Here is a 22,164-nt window from a genome sequence, read left to right as displayed (position 1 = left end):
TAACCAAGCCTGTCACTGTTAGTCAACACGTTGTGTATGAAGCATTTACACATCCTGTAGGTGGCGCTCTGTAGTATTTTACACTATTTACCCCCCAGTTGATACAGCTCTGACGTCGATGCGATTCTGGGCATGCCTACAAGGCTTGGAAATAAACAAAGACCAAAAGCGGCTGATTGATCATTAAGCTGCCATAAACTTCACTTAAAATACTTTTTAGGCATTTTTTTTTGTTTAGCTACTAGAAACACCCAGCATCTGAAACAAGACGTCCCTACGGCCATGGAAAACACTTTGTTGATGCGAGTGAGTGTTTTCTCCGACCAGGGAGGTAGGAAATACATGGAGGACGTTACCGAGGTTGTAGTGGAGCCCGAGTCCGGGGAAGACGAGCTGAACTCGGACGAACATGATGATATCAAAGGGGATAACTCGACGGTGGACATTATGCCTGAAAACGAGCAGCCTGATCGGACTGTACACAACGAGCCTCTATCTGCCTCCACTACAGTTGCATGGACACAAAATGTACAAAATGGGGACCTAAGTTGTGCTGCAGCTGCACTGGCAGTTTCCACAGTGGAGAGTTCACCGGTCCAGAGCGATAACCGGACCCAGCGATCAGTGGCTTTCTTCGCGGTGTTTGATGGCCACGGAGGCCGAGAGGCAGCGCAGTTCGCACGGGACTATTTATGGGAATTTATCAAGAAACAGCGGGGGTTTTTGGTCCAAGGATGACGAGGAAGTGTGTGCAGCTATTCGTAAAGGTTTCGTTGCCTGCCACCATGCCATGTGGAAAAAGCTGCGTAAGTTACAATCATCCATGTGTCTAGTTAAATATATATATATTGGGATTTGTTATCGCATGTCGTACATTTTATCTAAGAATGAAATGGCCACCACAGGCTCGATGTAACTGAATGTGTGGTTTAGGTTCTCTGGCTTGACTATTAGAATAAACCTACCACTGCTGGACATCTGTCAGTAAGTAGAGTAAAGAAAGAGACATCCCATCATTCCTATCTAACACCCCCCCAGCATACCAGGTCACACGGACAGGCGGGTGTACGGGGGCTCTGTGAAGGAGCTTTTTTACATGGGGTCTTCCTCTTCTGTTTGCCTTCGATACGGATGACAATGGGTTCAGCTGCTTGTTTGGAAAGAGGTGTCGATGTTATTATACCAAATCGGGTTTATTGTTGTAGTAGGAAGGACAGGTAGCATGTAACCTCTGATAATGTTGGTTGTAAAGGAGACGCATCATATGTATTGGGATTTGTAAAACCATTGCGTCCCCCATCCCCCTATTATCCTTTTGATGAATTAGTCTCTTGGTTTATCAGCTGTGAGGGCAGTTGTATTTAGGGCAGTCGTCAACGATCTGCTCTGGATCTTTCAACTGCTCTGTCAAGTCACCACTAGTGCACAGTCTGCCCTACACCAGTGGTTTCCAAACTGTGGGGCACGCCAACCTTACTAAATCTGGCTTTCAACCATTGAAGGCTCATCAGAAGTGGAAGGGGTCCTCGGTGAATTTCATAAAAATACCAATAGTGAAACATTAAAGATATTAAACTATACTAAATATATTCACGTCACCAAATAATTGATTAAAACACACTGTTTTGTAATGAAGTTCTACAGTAGCCTCAACAGCACACTGTAGAGTAGCACCATGGTGTAGCCGGAGGACAGCTAGCTTCTGTCCTCCTCTGGGTACATTGACTTCAATACAAAACCTAGGAGGCTCATGGCTTTCACCCCCTTCCAAATACTTACACAGTAATTATGACAACTTCCGGAGGATGTCCTCCATCCTATCGGAGCTCTTGCAGCATGAAGTGGCATGTTGTCCACCCAATCAAAGGATCAGAGAATGAATCTAGTACTGAAAGCATAATCTACAGCTAGCGAGCACGGCAGTGCATAACATGTTGCGAGTAGTTGACTCAAAGAGAGAGAAAGACAATAGTTGAACAGTTTTAAACAAATTAATTTGGTCAAAAATGAAGGAGAAGCGAGAGAGAGACATATTTTGTTGCAGCTTGCTAATTTAGCCTACTCAAACACCCGGCTCAAACAGAGAGGGATGCCATGTTAGCTAGCTAGGTATGGCTATCCAACACTGAAAATCTTCCAAGTCAAGGTAAGCATTTGTGTTTGATACATGTATTTCCACCAGGGCCCGCCGGTGTAACTGCTAAGCTGCTTGCTGACTGTACACTGTACTGCATCATTGTAGCAGGTTTAATAACGCCTTAGTTCTATGTTAACTGATGTTAGCTAAAATTCTGACAACGAGAAAAGTTTTTCCGCCTGGTCACAAACCGCTGATGTGTTGAAGTCCACATGAAGTCCACAAGCGAAGGGAAAAGGTGAGCGGAGGACAACGAGTAGATGCGAGAAGGAATTAACGAGCAAAATGATCATGCTGTTTGTATGTGGCTGCTATAAAAGTGAACTGTTTTTGCTTGTGTATTCATTACGCCGAGTCTGTTGAAAAACGTTTCTTAAATGGAACGAAACGGGGATAAACATACCTGAATTTGTCCAATAGAAACTCTCTCGTTTGCAACTGTTGGACTAATGATTACACCCTAGATCAGCTAGATGCAGGTAAGTGTGTACAAGGAGGTATTGAATATGTCACTGTCTGTCACCTTGATTACTCAAATTATTCTCTTGACCTGTGTGCACCGACGTTGTAAACTTTTCATAAACTAGGTTGTAGCAACTTCACGATGAAGGGAAAATTAGTGTCATGTAGTATCCTAAACCTATCGACGTTACATTGAACTGGGTGAACGGAATATAAATGACAGTCATCCAATATGCTGTAATAGAAACAAGGCCGTGCTCATTAAAAAAATAATAATCGTCCTACCTTATCTTAAACGTCACCGACCGCCACTGCTTTAAAACTTACTCTTGAAAGTTGTAATAGTAGAATGTACAAGGTATAATTTCTAAATTGGGTAGTGCATCATCAGTTCCTCTTGTCATGTCCGTCATTACAGACCTTAGAGAGATATTTATAACATGAAATGTCCAGATCAACCAGCACACGTCAGCTAACGTTTTTTAGTTGAGTTTTTTAGCCTGTAAATGTTGTTGTAATGTTTGAGTCACTCAAATAACACATGAATAAACATTAGACATGTCAAAGTGTATAGAACTGCAAGAAAATGACTGTTAAAATTGCAACATGTTCTTTGCACCCCATGACAAAATGTGTAGAATTGCTGGAAATAAGTTTTAAACCTGAATTATTTTTTGTTGTTGTTCTGTCTGCCACCCAGAGGGATGTGAACAGTTTGTGTCATGAATATTGCTTGTGCCCATAGATATAGACAAGGTGGAGGCGCGGGATGTTCCCCAAAGCTGGAACGGGGAGGCCAGAGTGAAAAAGCTGGGGAACCCCTGCTCTGTCCAGAAGGGGCATCCAAACGGCAGGCTAGTCTAGTCCTGGGAAACCCCAAGGATGTGCACATTTTTGTTCCCGCCCAGTATTAAACACACCTCATTCAACATATCAACTAAATCAAGCCGTTGATTAGTTGAATAATGTGTTTGTTAGTGCTTAGTGTTGACCTGGAACAAAAATGTGTAGCAACGAGGCTATTTGTTAAATGTCTATGGATGTGTCCCAAATGGTATCATATTTCCTTATATCAGGGGCTGCCCGATCCCGTTCCCTATGTCAGGGGCTGCCCGATCCCGTTCCCTATGTCAGGGGCTGCCCGATCCCGTTCCCTATGTCAGGGGCTGCCCGTTCCCTATATCAGGGGCTGCCCGTTCCCTATATCAGGGGCTGCCCGTTCCCTATATCAGGGGCTGCCCGTTCCCTATATCAGGGGCTGCCCGATCCCGTTCCCTATATCAGGGGCTGCCCGATCCCGTTCCCTATATCAGGGGCTGTCCGATCCCGTTCCCTCCAACAGGGTTGGAGTTAAAACCTACAGGACTGTAGCTCTCCAGGAACAGGGTTGGAGTTAAAACCTCCAGGATGGTAGTTCTACAGGAACAGGGTTGGAGTTAAAACCTACAGGAGGGTATCTCTCCAGGAACAGGGTTGGAGTTAAAACCTCCAGGATGGTAGTTCTACAGGAACAGGGTTGGAGTTAAAACCTACAGGAGGGTATCTCTCCAGGAACAGGGTTGGAGTTAAAACCTCCAGGATGGTAGTTCTACAGGAACAGGGTTGGAGTTAAAACCTCCAGGATGGTAGTTCTACAGGAACAGGGTTGGAGTTAAAACCTCCAGGATGGTAGTTCTACAGGAACAGGGTTGGAGTTAAAACCTACAGGAGGGTATCTCTCCAGGAACAGGGTTGGAGTTAAAACCTCCAGGATGGTAGTTCTACAGGAACAGGGTTGGAGTTAAAACCTCCAGGATGGTAGTTCTACAGGAACAGGGTTGGAGTTAAAACCTCCAGGATGGTAGTTCTACAGGAACAGGGTTGGAGTTAAAACCTCCAGGATGGTAGTTCTACAGGAACAGGGTTGGAGTTAAAACCGACAGGATGGTAGTTCTACAGGAACAGGGTTGGAGTTAAAACCTCCAGGATGGTAGTTCTACAGGAACAGGGTTGGAGTTAAAACCTCCAGGACGGTAGCTCTCTGGGAACAGGAGTTCCTTCCTAACTGTTGTTATATTCAGGGGCCATATTATTGCAGGCAGGGACCTCAGGGAAGTAGGTTAGGCTGAAGGCTACTTCTAAGGCTGTGCAGGTTCCAATAGTTCAACATGTTCTCTCTCTCTCTCTCTCTCTCTCTCTCTCTCTCTCTCTCTCTCTCTCTCTCTCTCTCTCTCTCCCTCTCTCTCTCTCTCTCCCTCCCTCTCTTTTCCTTCCCTCTGCAGCCGAATGGCCCAAAACACTCACAGGGCTTCCCAGCACCTCGGGCACCACGGCCAGTGTAGTGGTAATCCGGGGGACCGAATGTACGTGGCCCACGTAGGAGACTCTGCCATAGTGCTGGGGGTCCAGGATGACCCCCTCTGACCAGTTCATCAGGGCTGTGGAGGTTACACAGGACCACAAGCCTGAGCTTCCCAAGGAGAGGGAGCGCATCGAAGGGCTGGGGGGCAGGTAAGACTTACTGATGCATACTACCCTGGAGGGCATCGAAGGGCTGTGGGGGCAGGTAAGACTTACTGATGCATACTACCCTGGAGGGCATCGAAGGGCTGTGGGGGCTGGTAAGACTTACTGATGCATACTACCCTGGAGGGCATCGAAGGGCTGGGGGCAGGTAAGACTTACTGATGCATACTACCCTGGAGGGCATCGAATGGCTGTGGGGGCAGGTAAGACTTACTGATGCATACTACCCTGGAGGGCATCGAAGGGCTGTGGGGGCAGGTAAGACTTACTGATGCATACTACCCTGGAGGGCATCGAAGGGCTGTGGGGGCAGGTAAGACTTACTGATGCATACTACCCTGGAGGGCATCGAAGGGCTGTGGGGGCAGGTAAGACTTACTGATGCATACTACCCTGGAGGGCATCGAAGGGCTGTGGGGGCAGGTAAGACTTACTGATGCATACTACCCTGGAGGGCATCGAAGGGCTGTGGGGGCAGGTAAGACTTACTGATGCATACTACCCTGGAGGGCATCGAAGGGCTGTGGGGGCAGGTAAGACTTACTGATGCATACTACCCTGGAGGGCATCGAAGGGCTGTGGGGGCAGGTAAGACTTACTGATGCATACTACCCTGGAGGGCATCGAAGGGCTGGGGGGCAGGTAAGACTTACTGATGCATACTACCCTGGAGGGCATCGAAGGGCTGTGGGGGCAGGTAAGACTTACCGATGCATACTACCCTACTGGGTTAGTTGTCTAGCCAGCCAACTCCACATTATTATATATATACTGTATTTATTTATTTAGCTCCTTTGCACCCCATTATTTCTACTTTGCACTTTCTTCTACTGTCAAATCTACCATTCCAGTGTTTTACTTGCTATATTGTATTTACTTTGCCACCATGGACTTTTTTGCCTTTACCTCCCTTATCTCACATCATTTGCTCACATTGTATATAGACTTATTTTTCTATTGTATTATTGACTGTATGTTTGTTTTACTCCATGTGTAACTCTGTGTTGTTGTATGTTGTCGAACTGCTTTGCTTTATCTTGGCCAGGTCACAGTTGTAAATGAGGACTTGTTCTCAACTTGCCTACCTGGTTAAATAAAGGTGAAATAAATAAATAACTAAATAAAACATTGTCATGTTTAGTCTGTCTGACAGACTAGCCTTACACATAATACTGTACAAGGGCTCCCAACACCCGTACCCTCGTGACTGTGCATCCAAAACAACAGCCCCTATGACAAGAGAATGGGTTTGTGCCAAAAAGCATGTCTCTCTCTCTCTCTCTCTCTCAATAGCGAATTAAACTCTTCTCTGCTTTGGGTGGTAACAACATTGTCTATTCTAATGCAAACTCAGTCAGATGAAGCATCTATGCCTGCTTGGTGGGAAACAACAGAAAAACTCCTAACTGACTCGGGGACCAGACTAGAGGGATGGACAGACTACTGTAGAACTGACTGGGTAACTAGACTAGAGGGATGGACAGACTACTGTAGAACTGACTGGGTAACCAGACTAGAGGGATGGACAGACTACTGTAGAACTGACTCGGGGACCAGACTAGAGGGATGGACAGACTACTGTAGAACTGACTGGGTAACTAGACTAGAGGGATGGACAGACTACTGTAGAACTGACTGGGTAACTAGAGGGATGGACAGAATACTGTAGAACTGACTGGGTAACTAGACTAGAGGGATGGACAGACTACTGTAGAACTGACTGGGTAACTAGACTAGAGGGATGGACAGACTACTGTAGAACTGACTGGGTAACTAGAGGGATGGACAGAATACTGTAGAACTGACTGGGTAACTAGACTAGAGGGATGGACAGACTACTGTAGAACTGACTGGGTAACTAGACTAGAGGGATGGACAGACTACTGTAGAACTGACTGGGTAACCAGACTAGAGGGATGGACAGACTACTGTAGAACTGACTGGGTAACTAGAGGGATGGACAGACTACTGTAGAACTGACTGGGTAACTAGACTAGAGGGATGGACAGACTACTGTAGAACTGACTGGGTAACTAGACTAGAGGGATGGACAGACTACTGTAGAACTGACTGGGTAACTAGACTAGAGGGATGGACAGACTACTGTAGAACTGACTGGGTAACCAGACTAGAGGGATGGACAGACTACTGTAGAACTGACTGGGTAACTAGACTAGAGGGATGGACAGACTACTGTAGAACTGACTGGGTAACTAGACTAGAGGGATGGACAGACTACTGTAGAACTGACTGGGTAACTAGACTAGAGGGATGGACAGACTACTGTAGAACTGACTGGGTAACTAGAGGGATGGACAGACTACTGTAGAACTGACTGGGTGACTAGAGGGATGGACAGACTACTGTAGAACTGACTGGGTAACTAGACTAGAGGGATGGACAGACTACTGTAGAACTGACTGGGCAACCAGACTAGAGGGATGGACAGACTACTGTAGAACTGACTGGGTAACTAGACTAGAGGGATGGACAGACTACTGTAGAACTGACTGGGTAACTAGACTAGAGGGATGGACAGACTACTGTAGAACTGACTGGGTAACTAGACTAGAGGGATGGACAGACTACTGTAGAACTGACTGGGTAACTAGACTAGAGGGATGGACAGACTACTGTAGAACTGACTGGGTAACTAGACTAGAGGGATGGACAGACTACTGTAGAACTGACTGGGTAACCAGACTAGAGGGATGGACAGACTACTGTAGAACTGACTGGGTAACTAGACTAGAGGGATGGACAGACTACTGTAGAACTGACTGGGTAACTAGACTAGAGGGATGGACAGACTACTGTAGAACTGACTGGGTAACTAGACTAGAGGGATGGACAGACTACTGTAGAACTGACTGGGTAACTAGACTAGAGGGATGGACAGACTACTGTAGAACTGACTGGGTAACTAGAGGGATGGACAGACTACTGTAGAACTGACTGGGTAACTAGACTAGAGGGATGGACAGACTACTGTAGAACTGACTGGGTAACTAGACTAGAGGGATGGACAGACTACTGTAGAACTGACTGGGTAACTAGACTAGAGGGATGGACAGACTACTGTAGAACTGACTGGGTAACCAGACTAGAGGGATGGACAGACTACTGTAGAACTGACTGGGTAACCAGACTAGAGGGATGGACAGACTACTGTAGAACTGACTGGGTAACTAGACTAGAGGGATGGACAGACTACTGTAGAACTGACTGGGTAACTAGACTAGAGGGATGGACAGACTACTGTAGAACTGACTGGGTAACTAGACTAGAGGGATGGACAGACTACAGTAGAACTGACTGGGTAACTAGACTAGAGGGATGGACAGACTACTGTAGAACTGACTGGGTAACTAGACTAGAGGGATGGACAGACTACTGTAGAACTGACTGGGTAACTAGACTAGAGGGATGGACAGACTACTGTAGAACTGACTGGGCAACCAGACTAGAGGGATGGACAGACTACTGTAGAACTGACTGGGTAACTAGACTAGAGGGATGGACAGACTACTGTAGAACTGACTGGGTGACTAGAGGGATGGACAGACTACTGTAGAACTGACTGGGTAACTAGACTAGAGGGATGGACAGACTACTGTAGAACTGACTGGGCAACCAGACTAGAGGGATGGACAGACTACTGTAGAACTGACTGGGTAACTAGACTAGAGGGATGGACAGACTACTGTAGAACTGACTGGGTAACTAGACTAGAGGGATAAGTAGTGCACTACGGGGAATTGGGGTACTATTTGGGATGAAGCCAGTGATGCCCACAGAGCAAGTGAGCTTTGAGTGATTTTTTTTCTTCCCCCCAGTGACTTTAAGTTTCTTGCTAAGACAAGTCATCAGCATCGCAGCAGTTTACTGCCAATATATTGTGCTGGTCACATACCATAAGAGTTACTATATCAACCAGCCACTTGGAAATAAATGTAGGTTATTGAGCAAGTCATTTTGGAACATTTTTATGCTACAACTAATAATAAGACGTGTTAATGGTTTATTGAACATTTTGTAAAATGTGCGTCCCAAGTAACTCCCTATTCCTTATCTAGAGCCTGGTCACAAGTAGTACACTATATAAAGGTAATGCCTTTTGTGACACTGACTGGCTAAATCATAGCTACTTCTTCATCACTACCTTACTAAATGCCTATGATAACTCTCCTGTCTGTCTCTCTCCCTCCTTTCTCCAGTGAGATAACTGTCCTGTCTCTCTCCTGTCTGTCTCTCTCCCTCCTATGTCCAGTGAGTACTGTCCTGTCTGTCTCTCCCTCCTTTCTCCAGTGAGATAACTGTCCTGTCTGTCTCTCCCTCCTATGTCCAGTGAGATAACTGTCCTGTCTGTCTCTCTCCCTCCTTTCTCCAGTGTGATAACTGTCCTGTCTCTCTCCTGTCTGTCTCTCTCCCTCCTATGTCCAGTGAGAACTGTCCTGTCTGTCTCTCCCTCCTATGTCCAGTGAGATAACTGTCCTGTCTCTCTCCTGTCTGTCTCTCCCTCCTATGTCCAGTGCGATAACTCTCCTGTCTGTCTCTCCCTCCTTTCTCCAGTGAGATAACTGTCCTGTCTGTCTCTCTCCCTCCTTTCTCCAGTGAGATAACTGTCCTGTCTGTCTCTCTCCCTCCTTTCTCCAGTGAGATAACTGTCCTGTCTGTCTCTCTCCCTCCTTTCTCCAGTGAGATAACTGTCCTGTCTGTCTCTCTCCCTCCTTTCTCCAGTGAGATAACTGTCCTGTCTGTCTCCCTCCTTTCTCCAGTGTGATAACTGTCCTGTCTGTCTCTCTCCCTCCTTTCTCCAGTGAGATAACTGTCCTGTCTGTCTCTCTCCCTCCTTTCTCCAGTGAGATAACTGTCCTGTCTGTCTCCCTCCTTTCTCCAGTGTGATAAAGAAGTCTGGTGTGAACAGGGTGGTGTGGAAGAGACCCAGGTTAACCCATAACGGCCCCGTCCGGAGGAGCACTGTCATCGACCAGATCCCTTTCCTGGCTGTGGCCAGAGCTCTGGGTATGTTGTTGTTGTCTTAAAGCTCCACATGGAAATAGTTTGATTTATTTTGTTAATCTTTCTCCATATTACCTGAAACCTTATTGTTTGCAAAGCCGTTGGAGCTGTCACACTGGCTATTCGGTCCGAACAGATTCACCAAATCATGGACGTTATTTGCATTATACAGATGTCGCCTCACTCAGAGGCATGTGTTGCTAGGCAACCCCCCCTGGACTTGCCCGGGCTAAAGCCACTTAGTGATGGGGAATTCTGCTCTTTTTACTGACATCTGTTTCTGTTTTGACTCGTTCAGTCAAAATAAATCATATTTAGACACATTTGATGAAGTGATGAAGTGAAAACTCAAAAAGAGTTATGATTCTATAATCCTCGTTCACCGTAGGGGGTTTATTGGAGCTGTCATTTGTGACCGAGACTTGTAAACATGTGCTTTAAACAACGTAGACTTACATTTGTTGATTTTTCTAGGCATCCAAATAAGATTATTTCTTGATGCGTTTTTGAAACAAGGTCTAGTTGTGGCCAGATTGTGAACGACTCTTGGACGAATGCATTGGTTGACTTCCATGAGGGTGATTTAAGCACAATATCGTTGGTGAACTGCAGCTCCCCAATCGATTTATTCTCGAGTTCGTGTTTGTTGAACAGAGGATGTGTATGTTTTGGTTCCAGGGTTGGGGAGTAACGGATTACATGTAATCTGTTACATGTAAGGGATTATATAAAAACCGGTAACTAATCCAGATACTTTTGAAAAACTAGATTACTTCGATGATTACTTTAGAATTCAGAAAAGATGTTTGCAAAAAAAAAATCTTTGACACTTCTTTGTTTTCTCAATGACATTCAAATCAGAGTTGAAAAAAGGCCCAAGTTTAAGTTTGTTCCACCTGAGTGAGTCTGAACACCAATCAGAGACCACTATGATGACACACCAAATGATTACCACCAATCAGAGACCACTATGATGACACACCAAATGATTACCACCAATCAGAGACCACTATGATGACACACCAAATGATTACCACCAATCAGAGACCACTATGATGACACACCAAATGATTACCACCAATCAGAGACCACTATGATGACACACCAAATGATTACCACCAATCAGAGACCACTATGATGACACACCAAATGATTACCACCAATCAGAGACCACTATGATGACACACCAAATGATTACCACCAATCAGAGACCACTATGATGACACACCAAATGATTACCACCAATCAGAGACCACTATGATGACACACCAAATTATTACCACCAATCAGAGACCACTATGATGACACACCAAATGATTACCACCAATCAGAGACCACTATGATGACACACCAAATGATTACCACCAATCAGAGACCACTATGATGACACACCAAATGTGTTTGATGGATTGTGGGAAAAGAGCAGGAATAGGTTTTTGTAGGTTACAGTCCAAGTTATGTCTTCCAATGGTGAGACTGCTGGTCAGCATCCAAATATTATCCAACTTGAATAAACGCTTGGAGGTAAGCATGACAGCAGTGGTGTAGTCTACGGCGATACGGATATCACTTAATATTGATATTTATTACTTATTATTGACTTTAAGCATCAGCTGTCAGAGCAGCTTACCGATCGCTGCAGCTGTACACAGCCCATCTGTAAATAGCCCATCCAACCAACTACCTACCTCATCCCCATATTTGTTTTGTTTTTCTGCTCTTTTGCACACCAGTATTTCTACTGGCACATCCTCATCTGCACATCTATCACTCCAGTGTTAATCTGCTAAATTGTAATTACTTCGCCACTATGGCCTATTTATTGCCTTACCTCCTTACTTAATTTGCATACACTGTATATAGACTTTTTCTACTGTATTATTGACTGTATGTTTGTTTATTCCATGTGTAACTCTGTGTTGTTATTTGTGTCGCACTGCTTTGCTTTATCTTGGCCAGGTCGCAGTTGTAAATGAGAACTTGTTCTCAACTGGCCCACCTGGTTAAATAAAGGACTTGTTCTCAACTGGCCTACCTGGTTAAAAAAAGGACTTGTTCTCAACTGGCCTACCTGGTTAAATAAAGGACTTGTTCTCAACTGGCCTACCTGGTTAAATAAAGGACTTGTTCTCAACTAGCCTACCTGGTTAAATAAAGGACTTGTTCTCAACTGGCCTACCTGGTTAAATAAAGGACTTGTTCTCAACTAGCCTACCTGGTTAAATAAAGGACTTGTTCTCAACTGGCCTACCTGGTTAAATAAAGGACTTGTTCTCAACTGGCCTACCTGGTTAAATAAAGAACTTGTTCTCAACTGGCCTACCTGGTTAAATAATTTAAAGAATGTACGCTGTGGTGTGTTTGGGCTTCAGGCAGAAGTCTTCATGCTTTTTGATGTATTTCAGAACTGCAGTTTCCTCTGCTTGGAGCGACAGTGAAGTGGGCAGGGCAGTACGGTGGTCGGTGATCTGTTTGTTTACTTGGCTTTGGAAGACTTTAGAAAGACAGAACAGGATGGATATAGGTCTGTAACAGTTTGGGTCTAGAGTGTCTCCCCATTTGAAGAGGGGGATGACCGCACCAGCTTTCCAATCTTTAGGAATCTCAGATGATACGAAAGTGAGGTTGAACAGACTAGTAATAGGGGTTGCAACAATGGCGGCGGATAATTTTAGGAAGAGAGGGTCCAGATTGTCTAGCCCAGCTGATTTGTAGGGATCCAAATTTTGCAGCTCATTCAGGACATCAGCTGTCTGGATTTGGGTGAAGGAGAAGCGGTGGGGCTTGGGCCAGTTGCTGCGGGGGGGTGCAGAGCTGTTGGCCGGGGTTGGGGTAGCCAGGTGGAAAGCATGGCCAGCCGTAGAGAGATGCTTTTGAAATTCTCGATTATCTTGGATTTATCAGTGGTAAGTGTTTCCTAGCCTCAGTGCAGTGGGAAGCTGGGAGGAGGTGCTCTTATTCTCCATGGACCCCAAGTATGCTAGCAAGAGCATCCTGTCTGGTGCAGAGATCAACAAGGCCTATGGTGTCATCACTACTGTGTCTCGCCACCTTGGCCTGGATGAGGGAAAAGTTCTTGACAGTCTGGCGAAGTACACTTCCAAGCAAGGGCTTTGGGATGGAGATGCGGTATGGCAGTCGTGCCAACATATCTCATCAGCCACCTGGTGGAAGGGACTTTGTGGATCTGAGGCTCTTTCCCCTGTTGCCTCCATCATCCTCCAAATCCCACCAACATCAGCCGCCTCAGAGCGCAACTGGTCCTTGTTTGGGAACACACACCAAAGCACGCAACAGGCTGACCAATACAAGGGTTGAAAAATTGGTGGCGATCCAGGCAAATTTGAGGCTTTTGAGCCTGACAACGAGCCAACCTCAACAAGGTTGGAATGTGACAGTGAAGATGAGGCCTCAGAGTCTGATGTTCAAGGGGTGGACATTGAGGAGGTCCAGGTAGAAGACATGGAAACCTGAGAGGAAGACAACCAAAGCTTTAGTCCAGAAACTATCATTTTACAGATGGGAGATGTGATGGATCATTGGGGATCATTCAATATTCCCTTTCTTTTGTTGTTCAGTGAAATCATCCCATGTGAAGAGTCAACTCATTTAATTAAAGCCCATGTGAAGAGTCAACTCATTTAATTAAAGCCCATGTGAAGAGTCAACTCATTTAATTAAAGCCCATGTGAAGAGTCAACTCATTTAATTAAAGCCCATGTGAAGAGTCAACTCATTTAATTAAAGCCCATGTGAAGAGTCAACTCATTTAATTAAAGCCCATGTGAAGAGTCAACTCATTTAATTAAAGCCCATGTGAAGTGTCAACTCATTTAATTAAAGCCCATGTGAAGAGTCAACTCATTTAATTAAAGCCCATGTGAAGAGTCAACTCATTTAATTAAAGCCCATGTGAAGAGTCAACTCATTTAATTAAAGCCCATGTGAAGAGTCAACTCATTTAATTAAAGCCCATGTGAAGAGTCAACTCATTTAATTAAAGCCCATGTGAAGAGTCAACTCATTTAATTAAAGCCCATGTGAAGTGTCAACTCATTTAATTAAAGCCCATGTGAAGTGTCAACTCATTTAATTAAAGCCCATGTGAAGAGTCAACTCATTTAATTAAAGCCCATGTGACGAGTCAACTCATTTAATTAAAGCCCATGTGAAGAGTCAACTCATTTAATTAAAGCCCATGTGAAGAGTCAACTCATTTAATTAAAGCCCATGTGAAGAGTCAACTCATTTAATTAAAGCCCATGTGAAGAGTCAACTCATTTAATTAAAGCCCATGTGAAGAGTCAACTCATTTAAATAAAGCCCATGTGAAGAGTCAACTCATTTAATTAAAGTTAAATTTGTAACTGAATAGTTTAAAAAAAAAAATATATATATATATATATATATATATATTGGAAGGATTTAATCATTTGCAATTATGTCTACTTATGATAAGGTAAAAGGTTTATGTTTCTGTCTCCATATGATATGGTAAATATATCCAATGCAAAAAAACATCTACATTTAAATGGTATTAATATTCATTTGCACATATATTCCTGAAAATTTCTCTGAATATTCCCCAAAATGTGTTGAAGAATTTAACTTGTAAATGCCTCAGGAGCTCAGTTCAACTGTCACACTCCATCAGAACCCAACATATCAACTAGTTTTACTCCAATTTTTGTAAACACACACTAATATAGCCTCATAATATGGTTAAAACCATCATTTAATATCATGGAAGGTCAGTCCTTGCATCCATAACTCTGTCTGTTAATCTGAGAGTGGTTACATTTCTAAAGGCCCCATCTCTCAGTTTTTTACCAAAACAGAGGCGGGGCAGCCATTTTGTTATTGTTTCATCTGTGGATTTGCCCTTTAGATAATCTTGATAAAAGGCAGTTGTTTAGAAGTAAAACTGACTATAAAAGGTAAACAATAGGCCTTTAGCAAATCATTTATCACCTGTAAATAGCCCTTTTCAGTAGTGCTCAAAGCAGGCCATTCCATGAGCACAGCATTTATTTTTCAACCGGAATCAATGAGCCCGATCAGTCCTCCATGACAACACAATCATAAACAACAGAGTAAGGCTGGCTAATAAGACCTTAGTTTTGGGGTCATATTCAGATAAAACTATTAGGCTAATACTTCCAGATTTCTAAGTCCTATTCAAATCAAAGTTTATTTGTCACGTGCGCCGAATATATATACCACTTGAAGATCAAGGGGTATAACATTTATTGGAAAGACTGGAATTCTGATAGACTTTGGTTTTCAATGTAAAGATATATAATTTAATCGTATTATTATATGTAGTAGAAAGTAATGGGTTAGAAGAAGTCTACATAACCAACCCATAAAGTAATATTTAACATCTATATATGGCCAGCTATGTAAACTCTAACATTGATTTATCCTGCAATAGATGTCGTTCAATTGGTAATATACACGTTTGTCTTCTTCTCATGCCTCTTAAAGGGAAAGTAATCTAAAAGTAACGGAATGTAATCAGATTATGTTACTGAGTTTGGGGTAATCCAAAAGTTACTTTACTGATTACATTTTTGGAACAGGTAACTAGTAACTAATGGATTACATTTAGAAAGTAACCTAGGCAACCCTGGTTGGTTATACAAAGCTGTGTTCATCATAACATTCAATAATCAATGAAGTGTATTCATTCTTGCAGCATGCGATCAATTATCAGTTATTTTTCTTCAATGCTGCCCCGTTTTCCTTTTCACCCAGCCTTCCATCTAAATCTTTTTAATGGAAAGCGCTGTATAAAATACATCTATTGGTATTGTTATTATCTGCGTTATTATAATTTTTTGTAGGCATCCGTTTGAGTCATAGCAAAGGTTAGTTGTGTCATTTAAAGTCTGTAGAACTAAAAAGAAAGTGCTGGATATACTGAACAAAAATGTAAACACAACATGCAACAATTTCAATGATTTTACTGAGTTACAGTTCATATAAGGAAATCAGTCTATTGAAATAAATTCCTTATGCCCTAATCTATGGATTTCACATGACTGGGAATAGGCCCACCCACTGGGGAGCCAGGTCAGGCCCAGCCACTGGGGAGCCAGGTCAGGCCCAGCCACTGGGGAGCCAGGTCAGGCCCAGCCACTGGGGAGCCAGGTCAGGCCCAGCCACTGGGGAGCCAGGTCAGGCCCACCCACTGGGGAGCCAGGCCCAGCCACTGGGGAGCCAGGCCCAGCCACTGGAGAGCCAGGCCCAGCCATCTTAATACACTGGTTTGGAAGCAAAGTGAAGCACTGCACTACACTACCCTTGACATAAATTCCCTTGTTTCTCAGAGTCGGTTTCACAGGTATGCTTCTTTCCATGGGGGATGCTCACTATTTTCCATAGGGGATGCTCACTATTTTCCATAGGGGATGCTCACTATTTTCCATAGGGGATGCTCACTATTTTCCATAGGGGATGCTCACTATTTTCCATAGGGGATGCTCAATGTTCACTGTTTTGCTCTTCCCAGACATAAAGAGCCCATATATAACTATTTTTTTGAGCAGCAAGACGGGCAACAAGGCAGTTGGGTACAGCAAGACGGGCAACGAGGCAGTTGGGAACAGCAAGACGGGCAACGAGGCAGTTGGGTACAGCAAGACGGGCAACGAGGCAGTTGGTTAACAGCAAGACGGGCAACGAGGCAGTTGGGTACAGCAAGACGGGCAACGAGGCAGTTGGGAACAGCATCATGGGCAACGAGGCAGTTGGGAACAGCAAGACGGGCAACGAGGCAGTTGGGTACAGCAAGACGGGCAACGAGGCAGTTGGGTACAGCAAGACGGGCAACGAGGCAGTTGGGTACAGAAAGACGGGCAACGAGGCAGTTGGGAACGGCAAGACGGGCAACGAGGCAGTTGGTTAACAGCAAGACGGGCAACGAGGCATTTCATCTTCTTTTTGTCCAGTTACTGTAAATTATTGTGGATGTGTGTAAAACCCCCTCTACTTCTCCTTTCCGTTTGTTATCCTGCGTTCCCTTGTGAGATGAGGAACATTTGATTTCATTATATTCTGTCCCTGTAGGCGACCTGTGGAGCTATGACTTCTACAGCGGAGAGTTTGTAGTGTCCCCGGAGCCAGACACCTGTGTTCTGACCCTCGACCCCCATAAACACCGTTACATCATCCTGGGCAGTGACGGGCTGTGGAACATGGTGCCCCCCCAGGACGCCGTCTCCATGTGCCAGGACAACGATGAGGCCATGGTGAGTTGTGATGCTAAACGTCAGTGTGCTGTTCAGTAGGACAAAACATTTTGCAACGGAAAACAAAAAAAACATCTGTTTTTTTATTGGTTTAGGTATCACTCTGTTTAGAGTTTTTTTTTCTCCCCGCTGAACACGGACTAGGAGTTTTCAAACCGGGACACTGAGGCTTGTGTGTGCAGCCGCGTCTGATTTAATTCATTTATTGTATGACCCGACATGATGATAAATAAATAAAATCACAAAACTACTGTAAACAAACCCCCTCCCTCCTTCTAGGCGCCTTGCGGGGTGTCCAGCGCTCGCCAGCTGGTGAGCCACGCCCTCCTGCGGTGGCGCCAGAGGATGCTGCGCGCGGACAACACGTCGGCTATCGTGATCGCCCTGCAGGAGCCGGGTGTCCCTCAGGAGCCCCTCCACCATGAGGAGGTACTGCTGAACCTGGCCGAAGGACAGCACTGTGGCCCCGCATCGGACTCCAACACCTCACCCATCAAGGTACAGAGCAGAGGGACTATTAAGGTTGTGTGTCCAAAATGGTACTCTATTCCCTATATAGTGCACTGTGGAAAATAGTGTGCTATTTGGGCTAAATCATAATTACTACTTCATTACTATATTAGTACTGTCTGAAATACCTCTTGTCTCTCTCGCTCTGTCCCCTTCTCTCTCGCTCTGTCCCCCCCCTCTCTCTCTGTCTCTCTCTCGCTCTCTCTCTCTCCCTCTGTCCCTCTCTCTCCCTCTCTCTCGCTTTGTCTCTCTCTGCCTCTGTCCCCTTCTCTCTCGCTCTGTCCCCTTCTCTCTCGCTCTGTCCCTCTCTGTCCCCCCCTGTCTCTCTCTCCCTCTGTCCCCCTCTCTCTCTCCCTCTGTCCCCTTCTGTCCCTCTGTCTCGGTCTCTCTCTTGCTCTGTCTCTCTCTCTCCCTCCCTCTCCCCCCCTCTCTGTCTCTGTCTCTCTCTCTCTCTCTCTGTCCCCCCTCTCTCTCTCTCCCTCTATCTCTCTCTCTCTCTCTCTCTCTCCCCCTCTCTCTCTCTAGGTTCCAGACATGGACATGTCGTCTGCTGTGTGTGAGCTCCTTCCGACCCTGGAGCGTGGACACGGCCTATCAGGGAGCAGCCTGTACGTCCTGGCCCTATCAGATCCCTTCGGCCCGCCCCTCTCCGACTCGGACGACTCCCGCACAGGTTTTCCCCTGACGACAGACAGCTCCGCCCTTGGGGAGGAGCTTAGTGATGTCACCGCCAGGCGGCCCATCGGCGGCAAACGGACTCAGGATGACACGTCACCCAACCCCGTCCCGTCCGCCAAGAGGACGCGGCGGAAGAATGGCGAGGGAACGGGGGCGGGGCCAAAAAGCGGTGGAGGAAAGGACCAGAAGCAGTCTCTGACTCCGCCCCCCACCCCGACGCTCTTCCAGCAGCAACACGGCAAGGCCACCGTGTGTGTGTGCTGAGAGACACACACACACACACACACACTCTACAGACGGACTAACAGGGACACAAGACAGACAATAACATTCTGCCTCTTCCACAAACTTTTACAAATGACTACTGACTGAGAGACCGGTCACTTTCAGGATGGTGATCTCTCTGCTTGGTGACACCTACTAGTCATATTGATGGATTACGTATTGGTATTGTGTTATGTACACTCTCTTCACTTGTCCTCTGTTATCTTTCGTCTTACTCTGTTCCCTGGGATGGTGGAGAGTCGTGTAGTCATTTTTAACCCACGTAAGTAACTGTGATGCAAAGAAAGGGGGTAACATTTTCAAAACAGCTCTTGTAACACATACCGAGATTCCCCCAAAACAAGCACAACATTTGGGGTCGACGGGCACTTCGAAAAGGACTTCGGAATACTGCGTCTGGGTGATGGTAACGTGTGAAAGTGCACAAGATATCTCTCACTCATTATGTCGTGACTAAATCTTTCTTTTCTTTCTCTTTTGGCGGTTTGGGGACAGAAAAATCACCCAAAGTATGAATTTATCCAATCTGTAAATATTCTGCAAATCTTGACGTGGGTTCATTGATAAGTACATGTTACGTAAAGCAATATATTTTTATACATTGTTTTATTTTACTATTGTAGAAGCTGTAGACGAGGAAACCCTACCATTTATTAGATTTTCAAATCAATATATTTCCTAAATTCACTTTGTCCTAATAATCTTGATATTTATCATAGCATTTAATCCTCCTATCCTTTATGGTTTCTATGCCCATCCTGGATTTACATTGGATTTAAATGTTTTTTTTTTTTTTTCTTCTATTGTGTGTTCTGTTATTTCTTCACATATTGAATGAGATCGTCCCAAACTGAAAGGTGCTGTTACAGTTTAAACCAGTGAACTAATTAACTGATTAATAGTTGGACAAGGTGAACTGTATAATATAGGTCAGTCAGGATGTTGCTGTTCCCAGATGAGATCACATGACACCTGGTGGTCATTACCTGTAACTGCAACGCTTAACCTATTTATTTTCTTTACTTTTTACTGAATTTATCCCCCCCCCCCAAACAACAATATCTACAGACAATGAACTGTAGGCTATTTAAACACTCTAGTTGAGTCTATGGTTTCTGCTGTCTGCAGTGGTCTGTCAGAATATGGTGGTGGTAAACTAGCTAGTTGTCAATATACATTTGTGTTTGTTTTTAGAAAACTGGGGGGGTCTTAGATAAGAACTTTTAATTGACTTGAACAAGGACTGCTAGATATATAGATATAGGCTTGATATATATACGACTCGCTGACATCTGAGTGATATCAATGTTTTATTTATAAAGCAGTCAGACGCTTCATCTTCATTTACCTACATGGATATTACTTTGGTGTAATGAATAATGTGATCAATTGAAATGGTTTATTATTTGAGCTGTTGTCCTCACAGGGCATCACAGTACTGGTGTTTTAAGAAAGGTCTACCTGACTGTTAAATTATTAATCATTTCCTGTATGTAGTTGTTTTTCTAGACCAAAGTGCAATTTTAACTGGGCGATTTAATATTTTTTTATTTTATTTCCTAGTAGGCCTGTATTTGTTAGTTTAAAAAATAAACTATTTTGTTGGATTGAACATTTTAAATGTTTTAGGTGAAGAGATACTGGTGTGTGTCATTCTGCCAGAACATTTTGTTTGTGATGGTTTTGTGCATAATGTTTTTAGGAAAAGTATTGGTTGCGTCCCAAATTGAACCCTATTCCAGAAGTAGTGCACTACATTTGACCAGAGTGCATTCCTAAAGTATTCAGACCCCTTGACTTTTTCCACATTTTATTATGTTACAGCTTTATTCTAAAATGGATTCAATTGTTTCCCCCCCATCAAGCTACACACACTACCCCATAATGACAAAGCAAAAACAGGTTTAGACATTTTTGCTAATTTATTAAAAATAAAAAACGGAATTATGACATTTACATAAGTATTCAGACCATTTACTCAGTACTTTGTTGAAGCACCTTTGACAGCGACTACAGCCTCGAGTCTTCTTGGGTATGACACTACAAGCTACATCTGTATTTGGGGAGTTTCTCCCATTCTTCTCTGTAGATCCTCTCAAGCTCTGTCAGGTTGGATGAGGTGCGTCGCTGCACAGCTATTTTCAGGTCTCTCCAGAGATGATTGATCGGGTTCAAGTCCGGGCTCTGGCTGGGCCACTTAAGGACATTCAGAGACTTGTCCCAAAGCCACTCCTGCGCTGTGTGCTTAGGTTTGTTGTCCTGTTGGAAGGTGAAGTTTCGCCCCAGTCTGAGGTCCTGAGCGCTCTGGAGCAGGTTTTCATCAAGGATCTCTCTGTACTTTGCTGGGTTCATCTTTCCCTCGATCCTGACTAGTCTCCCAGTTCCTGCCGCTGAAACACAGCATGATGCTGCCACCACCATGCTTCACCGTAGGGATGGTGCCAGGTTTCCTCCAGATGTGATGCTTGGCATTCAGGCCAAAGAGTTCAATCTTGGTTTCATCAGACCAGAGAATCTTGTTTCTCATGGTCTGAGAGTCTTTAGGTGCCTTTTGGCAAACTGCAAGCGGGCTGTCATGCCTTTTACGGAGGAGTGGTTTTTGTCAACTCTACCTTAAAAGGCCTGATTGGTGGAGTGCTGCAGAGATGGTTATCTTTCTGGAAGGTTCTCCCATCTCCACAGAGGAGCTCTGACAGAGACCATTGGGTTTTTGGTCACCTCCCTGACCAAGGCCCTTCTCCCCCGATTGCGCCGTTTGGCTGGGCAGCCAGCTCTAGGAAGAGTCTTGGTGGTTCCAAACTTCTTCCATTTAAGAATGATGGAGGCCACTGTGTTCTTGGACCTTCAATGCTGCAGAAATGTTTTGTTACCCTTCCCCAGATCTGTGCCTCGACACAATCCTGTCTCTGATCTCTACAGACAATTCCTTCAACCTTGTGGCTTGGTTTTTGCTCTGACATGCACCATCAACTGTGGTACCTTATCTAGACAGGTGTGTGCCTTTCCAAATCATGTCCAATCCATTGAATTTACCACAGGTGGACTCCAATCAAGTTGTAGAAACATCTGAATGATGATCAATGGAAACAGGATGCACCTGAGCTCAATTTTGAGTCTCATAGCAAAGGGTCTGAATACTTATGTAAATAAGGTATTTCTGTTTTGTTTTTAATAAATGTCTGAACCTGTTTTCACTCTGTCATTATGGGGTATTGTCTGTAGATTGATGAGGGGAGAAACATATTTTATCCATTTGTAACGTGGGAAAGGAGAAGGTGTCTGAATACTTTCCAAATGCCCTGTAAAGGGAAT

General features: G+C 44.5%; 1 pseudogene; it reads left to right on the top strand.

Moving 5' to 3' along the window:
• The first annotated feature begins 113 nt into the window (after positions 1-113).
• On the top strand, positions 114-20,464 carry LOC106613361 (protein phosphatase 1D-like; annotated as a pseudogene).
• Positions 20,465-22,164: the final 1,700 nt, after the last annotated feature.

The sequence above is a fragment of the Salmo salar genome, chromosome ssa09 (genome assembly GCF_905237065.1).
Source record: "Salmo salar chromosome ssa09, Ssal_v3.1, whole genome shotgun sequence".
In the NCBI taxonomy this organism is placed as follows: domain Eukaryota; kingdom Metazoa; phylum Chordata; class Actinopteri; order Salmoniformes; family Salmonidae; genus Salmo; species Salmo salar.
Note: the sequence above shows the minus strand (reverse complement) of the source record. Positions and strands in the feature narration are given on the sequence as shown.